Raw genomic sequence first — 11,144 nt, forward strand, 5'->3', positions numbered from 1 at the left:
CACCTTGAACAAGATCTTCAGACCATGGCCTCGCATATCGCAGCTACAAAAGGCCACAAAAGCGCTGCTGCGATATTTGAAAGCTACCGGATTGAGTCAGCGTCTGTGATCCGGACTGAGTGACCGACTGATATCCCCAGTGGACTTTCTCTTCTTTTAATCTGTCCCGTCCCCCTTTCCCTTTCCCCAGTGTAGGGTAGCCAACCGGGCTGAGTCCTGTTTAACCTCCCTACCTTTCACTTATCATTTTCTCTCTCTCTCTCTCTCTCTTTTTGCGAATGTAGCTAGGTATCTTACGATACAAATGGAAAGTATCGTATCAGATACAGCAATAGCGGTAGTATCTTATATTTGTGTCTCAAATACTTGTTGCCCGAGTATCTTGTATTGTATCATGATACAATTGCAGGCTATCTTTGCCCGGAACTGGCCAAGACGCTTGGGAACGTTTCTATGCGGGAACGCACAGCCTACCGCGAAGTGCTTGTCGACGGTCGTGCGCGACATCGCGGACTTGAACGAACGCGGGCCCCGCGGCGTGTTCGTCGAGCCAGAGGACGACGACGTAACAAAGATCCACGTCCTCGTCATGGGGCCCTTCGGCACGCCCTACGAAGGGGACTTCTTCCACTTCCTGCTCAAGTGCCTCCCGGACTACCCCGCCAGGCCATCACTGGTGCGCCTCATGACCACGGACTCTGGCGGAGTGCACTTCTACCCGTGCGTCTACAAAGACGGCAAGATGTGCCTGGTACTGCTGGGCACCGATACAATGGAACCGTCCTGGATGCGGAACCGCTGCATCGAAAACGTGCTGACCACCATAAAGTAGTTGCTGTCGAACGCGAAATCCCGTCGCCGTTGGGTCAGCTTTCGGTGCAACGCGGGTCGTGGGAAAGTAGCTGACGGCAGGATGTGCTATAGCACCGCCTTGCAGCACGAGACCATCAGGGTTGCGGTGTGTGACGCCATCCAATGCATCCTTTACTTTATTGGCATTGCGCCATCGAAGAGTGCCTGAGGAGTAGTTCCCGTTGCCCGGACCCTCTCAGAGACAAGGTGTTGGAACACTTCTCGCGGTTTTACGGCCACTACGAGAAGGTGGTCAAATAAGGGGCAGCCTCTGACGGGTTCCGTCAAGATCAACGCGTTCGACGGCGGCATCGCCGCGATGCAGTACGAGACGCTCCTTATGCATGTTGTTACGTTTCGCCTACGACGCGCGGATGCAGCAACAGACGCGGGGGCTTCGTTCAAAGCGGCGGACATTTTGGCCCGTTCGGAGCGGCCGCGACGCATCCCCGCCGAGCGCGTCCCGGCATGTTCAGTGCCACGTGTCTTTGTGTGTGCGTGTGTGTGTGTGTGCCCACGCTTGTCAAAGCGCGGCAGCCGGGGAGAGGAGCTCCCCCAGTGTGAAGCGAGGAGGTCTGCCCGGCGCCGGCCCCGCTGATGCGTCACCTCCTTGTCCCAACGTGTCTCTCAGTCCGTCCGTCGTCGCTGTCACGTGACGTAGTCCCGTGACCTTCCCTCTTGCTCTCAACTCCGAGAGTATAAGAGCAGCTGCCCCCGGACGCCAGGAGAGAGGCTCCGATTTCTTCTGTTGAGTAACGTGCTCTCCCGTCTCTCTACTTCGGTCGACCTGACCGCCCGCTCTTTGCGATGCTAGAATAAACAAGTTGTTCTGTTAGCAGTCGACTCATGCTTTGCTGGGACCTTCGGATGCTTCCAGTGTGCCCCAGGCCGCCAGGCCAACGCTACCCTTGGGGCTTGCGACCCATTTGCAACAACGGGCGCCAACGGTCCGGTTGCAACAACGGGTGTCAGCACGGAGGTTCCAACAGCCGGTGTCATCGGTGCGGATCAAACAATGTGCAGAAACCGCGCGAGAAGGTCGGCGTGAGAAATTACGCCCCAGCATGCATGTTCTGTGACGAGCCCCAGTGCAAGAAGCTGCATACGCTGCTTTCTAGGACGTGTTTTCTTGTAACCGGGGATTTTGGCCATCAGTGACAAAAAAACAACAAAAAACTTGGGAGACGCTTGAGCTTCGCCTTTAGGAGAAGAACGCGATAGCATTAAAGGTCCGTGACTGCTTCTCATGCTCTCGACGCAGACAACGACCTGCTTCTCGCTTCACATAAATTTCTTTATTTCGCACAATAACCTGCCTCTCACCGCAATGACATTGTTTACTCCACACCCCCATTTGCTTTTCATCGCATCGCTGTTTATTCGCTTTGAACACACTTTCTCGCTTTTAAATATTTTTTGTAATCTATGTACTTACTGAATCATGTGACACGCTTCTCTATATTCAGAACCACATCATTTCAAATTCAATGAAGCATCCGAACAGTCACATAACACCCGTAATTAATTTACTAATTACCATACACGCTCATTAAAGATACCAGATACTCGAACCACTGCGTTCTCATCTATAGGTCACAGATACACATGCATCCAGTCGTTTAAGTTCAATTAACCACCACACGTCTTTGCTTCAGTGTAATTACCTCATTCGTAATTAGCATATTGAAAATTACTAAGTGCGCGTCAGTATGTTTCTCAGACACTTTACCAAGTCAAAACGCAACCTACTTACCGATACATCAGACGTACACACACATTCACTTGTTTTAGTAGAATGAACCAACCCAACAGTCAAATTCACTTCAGTTCTTAATTACCGTACTCATAATTACCATGCGCGCGACAATGCATTTCTCTAAGAGACTTTACTAAGTCAAAGGCCACAAAGCATTCACTACGGCTCCTCAGACACGCTTGAACCAACGAGCCTTCGTGGCCGTTTGGCATTCCGAAGGTCCTTGCAGTGGCGTAGCCAGAAATTTCGTTCGGGAGGGGGGATGGGGGCTCACGTTCCAGCTCGGCCTGCTCCTTATAGCATTTGTCGAGGGATCAAATACATGAATAATAACTGCATTGCATTGCCAAGGATGCCGCAAACGTATTCTTGAACGCTACGCACCGTCAAGAGATGTAAAATTTGTATTTTTTAATGGAAGAATGTATTCGTACGCCACAAAAAAATTGTGCCAGAAATAACTGATATCAATGACTCCACCATTTTTGTCTATTTAATAAGTAAAGAAAATATCATGCGAACTTTAGAACTATATAAATTCGAAGCCAGCATAGCAGTGCATGACGCTCATATGAAAAACATGAAGGCCATAAATGAACAAATTGAGAAGACATATTTAATGAAACTTTGTTATTCAAAAACCTTGGTTATACGAGGGGAAGTGAAAAAGTAAAGGGACTTTTGAGAAAAGGTACATTTATTTTAACGATAGAAAACTGAAACATACATTATTTTTCTACATAACCACTCTGCACTGCAAGGCACTTTGCCCAACATTTCACAAGTTTTTACATTTCGTCGGAAAAAAAGTTTTTGGGTTGCACCTGTAACCAATTTTGCACCGCATCAATGACATCTGCATCGGCTTCAAGTCCTCTTTCCCTGAGGCTTCCTTCAATGGTACAAACATATGAAAATCACTTGCAACCAGCTCTTGAGTGTATGGCGGATGTTACAGCAATTCGAATCCGAACTTGATCTTTTATTGTTTCAGCCGTCCATTTGGCATAATGTGGCCGAGCGTTAGCTTGCTGTAGGATGGCACCTTTTCGCACTTTTCCACGACGTTTGGATCTGATTGCAGGTTTCAGTTCAAACACATCACAATAGTTCTCACTGTTCACAGTAGGGTGAAATGAACGGCTATAACACCTTCCATGTCCCAGAACAGTGTTAGCATAATCTTACCAGCAGATGGTTGACGTTTAAATTCCGTAACTCCTGGTGATGATGAGTGTTTCCAAACCATGCTCGCAGCCTTACTTTCCGATTCATGAAGATGTACCCAAGTTTCATCTACATTAACAATTTGCTGTAAAATTGATTCTCCCTCGCAACGATAACGGGCCAAATGTTTGCGAGAGTCGTCCAACGTTTGTGCCTTATGCTGCGCTGACAATCCTTTCGGGACCCACCTTGCACATACTTTCCGAAAATTTAGCCTGTCTTGTAAGATGGAATACGCCGAACCATGCGTGATATGTTAAGTATTGACGATTTCGTCCATTGTGATACGTCCGTTTTGCATAACCATACCCTCTATGACTTTCACATTGTCCTCAGTCTTTGCCGTCGATGACCTGCTTGATCTTTCCTCGTCACATAAAGAAGTTCTTCCCTTTCTGAAACGCTCTATCCATTCGTAAATCTTTCTTCGCGATAAAGAACTGTCACCATACTGCGATTGCATTCGACGAATAATTTCCGCAGGTTTAACACCGTCCGCAAACAAAAAACCAATCACTGCCCTCACTTCCTCCATGGTGCAGATCGACAATGCAGCCGCCATGTTTAACGGTCTGCTACACTCTAGCAGGACGACGACGAAGTGCCTTCTTCTTAGAACGCTTCTATCTGTGTTCTCTGGTTTCCGACGAATTCTTCGGAATTTCCTGGTGCCTCGGCTCCCGGTTTTGTGGCCATGGACGCGGAGCCTTCCAGAGGCCCTCCTGGCCAGAGGTCATCAAGGCCGTCCCTCACGAGGAAGAGAGGAAGCGTGCTCAGTGACACCGAGGACACTGAGTTATACTCGATGTCGGATGAAGACTCATCGGATGATAGCTTCATCACTGTCCGCAGAAAGAGGGCCAAAAGGAGGACTGTCAACGCGAACCCATCAACCCAAGCGAGCACGGCGACTCTGAAGTCAAGGCCTGAACGCTGGCCTCACGCCATCGTGTTCGTGCCCGAGGAGCCCTCAAACAACCTCCGACTGCTAAACAGGCAAGAACTATCTGTTTTCTTGGAAGGGGTCGTGCCGAATGAAATTTAGGACATTCGGATAAATACTCGCAAAAATGTCCTCGCAATCGATGTTACCAACGGGAGTGCGCTCGAAAAACTGAAGCAAATCTCGGTGCTAGGGCGCATCAAAGTGCGTTCATATATCCCGTTGGATGACGCATCCACAGCAGGTGTCATTTATGACATCGATGTCGCCATTCCCAACGCGGACTTGCCTATCCTCGTCAAACCAGCAAGTGAGGGTGTTGTCATCACGCGTGTGAGCCGCCTTGGAACATCGCGCTGCGTCAAACTGATCTTCAAAGGAGATTGCTTACCAACACACGTCAAAGTCGGTCACTTCCGACACCCTGTTCGACCCTTCGTACAAAGGCCTCTTCAATGCCATCAGTGCTTTAGGCTAGGACATGTCAAGGGTGTCTGCCCAAACTCGATACTCTGTCCCCGTTGTGCTGAACCTCACGCGGAGGAGACGTGCCGGGCTACTGTCCTAAAGTGCGGCAACTGTAATGGTTCCCATGCTGCCTCGTCTAGGGACTGCCCTCGCATCAAGAAAGAGGTCGCTGTTCTCAAGCAAATGGTTCGGGACAATTCGACACACAGGGAGGCTGCTGCAACGATCCGGCGTCGGCGTCGGCGTCACCGAACCTCCTCAAGAAAGGCAGAGCCGCGAAAGGAGAGGGCCACTTCCAGTATAGCACCCACATTCTCCAATCAGGCCAAAAAGGGGCTGAACAGCACTTGGAAGTCGCCTGAAAGGAATTTGTCCCAAGAAGAATGGCCTGCGCTTCCGAGCCAGCAATCTCCCACAGAACTACAGATTGTCAAGCCCGCTCGGGAGCCTACTCCTGCCGCTGATGCCATGCCCAAAGCAGATCAAGTCCTTTCAATGCTGCGTCCCCTCATAGATGCCATTCGAGTGATTCTGTCGAACCTTCAAACTACGTCTGCTCAAAATGCACTGAAAGTACTGGACGCCTTGAGCCCAGTACTTGAGTCCCTCGAATAGAGACATGGCCAGCCATCACCCATCGTTTCGAGAGGAAGTCAAGGCAGCGTCAATCATACAGTGGAACGCAAGAGGACTAAAATCACGCCTTTCGGACTTTCGTCAGTATATATATACTAATTTGTTCCCAATCATTGTCATATGTGAGCCTAATGTGTCAAAACCAGTCAGATTATCGGGATACGAAGCTGTTATATCCGCAACAACTAATGCATGCAGCAAAGTCATCGTTTTTATTCGTCGAGAACTGACCTATGTTCGCCAGCCGATTCCGCCTCATGATGAAAATCAATACGTTTGCCTCATCATTAAAAAGGGCAAACTCATGTTTACACTTGTAGGCGTTTATATATCGCCTTCAAGTATCTTTGATCCCAAACGATTAACGAACATCTTGTCTGTGTGCCCTGCCCCATATGTCATCATCGGAGATTTTAATGCGCACCATATAGCATGGGGAAGCGCAAAAACAAATGCAAGAGGGCAAAGACTTGCAAACTTCGCCTGTAACCACGGCCTTTCACTCCTGAATGACGGCAGCCCAACGTTTATACGAGGCGTGAATTATGGCAGCTGTCTTGACCTAGCTTTCGTCTCCAGCACTTTCACAAGATATGTTAAATGGTTTTCGGATATCGAGACACACGGGAGTGATCATATTCCCACATACCTTGTCATCACAGGAATGTCCAGTCCCACCCCACGGAACACCATTCGACTAATTGATTGGACCACTTTTACTTCCACCATGGAGGATGCTTGTCGAGAGGGCTTGTCCTCTGGATTAGAGGAAGCAATCAAGTCTGCAATGCTACACGCCACGCGCACGGTCACGGTTTCGTCGAAGCACACGGAATTCGATATTGAGTTGGAGCGACTTCGTGCGCTCCGTCGTCGTGCGGAGCGGCGTTACCGGCGTACAAAGTCCATCGAAGACCTTAGGACAGCCAGACGACTACAAAAGAAACTTCAACGTCGCATGGATAGATTGGCATCTCGACGTTGGGCAAGATTTTGCCAGTCACTAGACCCCCGAAAGCCACTTTCCCACATCTGGAGAACCATACGTGGTCTACGTTCCTTCCCTGAACAACGCTTCCCATTCAAGGCGCTGGCGCTCTTCCAGGGGCGGCTAGAGGCTGATGTTGCAGAAGGCTTTTGTGCAAGGATCGCTGGCCAAGCAACCGGTCCAGGCTTTCCAGCCCCAGTCGCATCCCTGTTTCACGTGACGGCCGCATGGATCTTCCATTCATAATGGAGGAACTAGAAGCGGCTCTTGCTCTATGCAGGCGTTCTTCATCCGCGGGACCAGATGGAATATCCTACCGCGCCTTGAACAACCTGAGTGATGGCGCACGAAGAGAACTGTTACATCTCTACAACTTATCTTGGCAGGATGGCATGGTTCCCGAAGAATGGAAGATAAGCCGCTTGGTCCCTCTCCTGAAGCAAGGCAAGTCCCCACTTGAAACCACCTCATACCGCCCTATAGCGCTGGCCAGCTGTGTGGGAAAGATAATGGAAAAGATGATCCTTGCCCGCTTGGAGTGGTACCTGGAGCACTACAACATGCTACCGAATTGCATGGCTGGTTTTCGTCGAGATCGCTCTTCCATAGACAGTGTTGTTGATCTCGCTACGTACGTCCAGCTTCAAAAGTCACGCAAAAGATTATCTGCAGCTCTCTTCTTGGATGTCAAGGGGGCATACGATAACGTATCTCACGAGGCTATCCTCGATGCTCTTGAGATGGTTGGCCTAGGTGGTCGAGTTTTCCAATGGATCTCTCATTACCTTTTTATGAGATCGTTCTTTGTCTGTACCGGTGATGGTAAAACCGCACTACACTACACGTACCGAGGTGTACCTCAAGGCGGTGTACTAAGCCCTACCCTATTCAACCTCACACTCATTGGTCTCGTTGATCATCTGCCAGCAGCGATCAAGATATCCATGTACGCCGACGACATATGTATATGGACGTCAGGTGTGACACGTCCTCAGATACGCGCAAGACTTCAAAAAGCTGCTACTCTAACAGCTCTATACCTCCGCAACCAAGGTCTTGAAATCTCGTCAGACAAATGTGCACTGATGGCGTTCACTCGCAAACCAATGACACCCTACGCCATATCAATAAATGGCCAGATAATTTCTTATGAGAAGACTCACAAATTTCTTGGCATAATCATTGATAGAGATCTCTCATGGAGCCCGCACGTTACCTACTTGAAAAAGCGTCTGACAGCAATCTCCCAACTTTTCAAGTTTCTGGGAGGAAAGACTTGGGGAATGTCAGTGCATGCAATGTTGGAATTGTACAGGGCTCTTTTTCTGGGCTTCTTGAGATACAGTTTGCCCGTACTGACCAACACCTGCCAGACAAATCTTCGTGCTCTACAGGCTATTCAAGCTCGGGCTCTCAGGGTGTGTCTTGGTTTGCCAAAATGCACATCAACAGCAGCGACTATTGCGATTGCTCAGGACCAACCTATACAAACACACATTGCGGTAGAAGTGTTGAGAGTGCACATTAGGCACGTTGCCCGTGCCTGTTCCCACCATCTGGCAACACTACCATCAGAAAGGCCGCAGGCAGCCTTTTGTACTACGATTTCGGAGTATTACACCTGCCTCCCATCAGGCTACACCCCCGCAACTAAGCCATCGATTCCTCCATGGTGTTTGGCTCGACCCGCAGTGCACCTCACCGTACCAGGAATCAGGAAAAAATCTGAGCTGTCATCACCAGCTCTTAAACAACTAACTCTGCTTCTTTTGCACGAGAGGTACGCCGAACACGTACATATTTATACTGATGGATCGGCAACTCTCCAGTGTTCCTCTGGAGCCGTGGTCTTCCCAGCGAAAGCCACCACCATCAGTTTCAAGACATGTCACCCAACGACACCGATGGCCGCGGAACTTGCAGCCCTTCGCGTTGCACTTCGCCTCGTCAACCAAGAACAACCTCGAAGGTGGTCAATATTCAGTGACTCCAAGGCTGCACTGCAATCTTTGCTATCGGCCCTGCGGCGCGGACCACACGAACAACTGGTATTTGAAATTAGAGAACTCATTCATACCTTAACTGAGAAAGGACACCACGTGACATTTCAGTGGCTTCCAAGTCACTGCGGAGTCATAGGGAACGAACACGCTGATAACGCTGCTCGGTCGGCTCTTCAAGGGGACGAAGAGGAGCCGATACCGTTATCAAGGACCGATGCCGCTCGAAAACTTCGAACGATCAGCCGTCACATCACGTTATCCTTGTGGAACGCTGGAAGTTTTCACAACTACCGACTCCACCAGCTTGACTCCTCCCTACGCCTTTGTATTCCAGCTGGGCTCTGTCGTCGCGAAGCTACCCTGCTTTGTCGCCTATGGCTAGGGGTGGCTTTCACCAAGTCTTTCGCTTACCGAATTGGATGGGCCGACGACGCCTCGTGTGAGGACTGTGGTAACGAAGAGACTTTTCAACACCTTCTTTGTGACTGTCCTCGATATAATTTACAGAGACAATCACTTGCAACCGCGATAGCGCGTTTTGACCGCAGACCTCTCACAGAGGAACTCCTTTTCAGATACCGCCATCATAAGCCATCGCAGCAGAGGGCGACGAGGGCACTGTTGCGGTTCTTGAGGGCGACAGACCTGGACAGGCGACTGTAGCCTGAACAGATGTTAATGTTGCTACAAGTGTCAGTGTGCTGTGCGATGACAGTGTTCGGTGACAGTGACCGATTGTGATTGTGTGTCTATGCTCCTTCCTTTCCTTATCTCTACTTTGTTTCCACTTTACCTCCCCCTCCCCTCTCTCCCCAGCGTAGGGTAGCCAACCGGATTTTTTTTTCTCTGGTTAACCTCCCTGCCTTTCCCCTTTCCTCTCTCTCTCTCTCTCTCTACACTCTAGCGACTAATGCGAGAATAAGAGTGACAGTTTCCATAAAATTGTAGCAGAGCGCTGTATACTATCAGTGTTACCCAACCCTAGTGCGAGAAATTGCAAAAGTCCCTTTACTTTTTGACTTCTCCTTTATTGTTGTAAATATGCAGCGGCCACGGGAAAATCTCAATAATGCTGCCCTTTGTTAGAATGTATTGCGCAGGAGCAGCTGTCACCAGTCGTGTATTGCGAGTAATTGCACCAAAATTATAGTCACAACAGAGATCACATATAGAAAGAAGGAGATCTGCAATATATCCATTAGAAATGCGAAAATACAATGGGATAAACAGATGTGAAGATACAGCTTATTAAAGGACAAAAAGTCCCACTGGAAACAAAATTCAGTGCAGTGCAAGTGTCTACACAAAACCTCACAGCAAGATATTTCAATATACGCATAAGGCTCAAATAAACCTATGTATTTAAGCAAAAGGCACTGTATATAATTCGTCAAAGTAGACAAATAAACATATTGCGCAATCACGGATTCAGAGATTAGAAAGTCATTATGCCCGCCCCCTCCCTTCCCTCCATTCTCCCCGATGCATCGCACGCGATGCATCATTAAAGGGCCCCTCGCCAGGCCCTATAGCACATTTTGGTTATACGCTGGAAGTTGTTACGTGTCCTCTAGGGAGCGTTCTGGCGCAAAAGTTTTTCTAATCGGCCCATTAATAGCCGAGATGAAAATATTTTAGTGCCATGAACTCATGATTTCAGTAGGCCGGCTCCACTGCCGATCAAGACGCTCTCTCCACTCGCCCCGTCCCAACGTTACTAGACTAGCTTCAGTTTTAAAACTCGGCGCCGTTGCGCGGAACCGCGACCTGCCCGCGCCTTCGTGGCGCTACAGTCGCGCCCGGCTCCACTTCCTCACTAGGCGGCTACGCGGGCAGGCCGGACTAAGCACGCGGTGCAGCGTTTGTGCATTCTGTGGTTCGTTGTTGACAGCGAATTTCAGCAAGCATGTCATCCGTGGAACCGTAGCCTTCGCCGAGTTTCTTAAGAATATCAGCAGACGATGCCGAAGTGCTGCGTGCCTGGCTGCATAGGCCGCTATCGGAACGATGTACCAGAAACACCGATATTTGGGACATACATTCATTCAGAACAGGTTACGGACAACATATGCTCAGAAACACTCTTCCACTTCTCTTAAACCTGTGCCAACATTACAATTTAAATCTCCAACGCACCCGGTCAAAAGATTCGCGTCATTTTGTTTCACTTATAAGTGAAAGGGCGGCACTTTCTGTTTGAAATGTACGACATGATATTATGCACATCACTATGTTTTTTGGAATTGTACATTTTTGTAAAAATTGTCATTT

At 49.1% G+C, this 11,144-nt stretch overlaps 1 pseudogene; it reads left to right on the forward strand.

Moving 5' to 3' along the window:
- Nucleotides 1-394: 394 nt before the first annotated feature.
- LOC139055761 (ubiquitin-conjugating enzyme E2 Z pseudogene) lies at nt 395-832 on the forward strand (annotated as a pseudogene).
- The last annotated feature ends 10,312 nt before the right edge of the window (nt 833-11,144 follow it).

Source organism: Dermacentor albipictus, chromosome 2 (genome assembly GCF_038994185.2).
Source record: "Dermacentor albipictus isolate Rhodes 1998 colony chromosome 2, USDA_Dalb.pri_finalv2, whole genome shotgun sequence".
In the NCBI taxonomy this organism is placed as follows: domain Eukaryota; kingdom Metazoa; phylum Arthropoda; class Arachnida; order Ixodida; family Ixodidae; genus Dermacentor; species Dermacentor albipictus.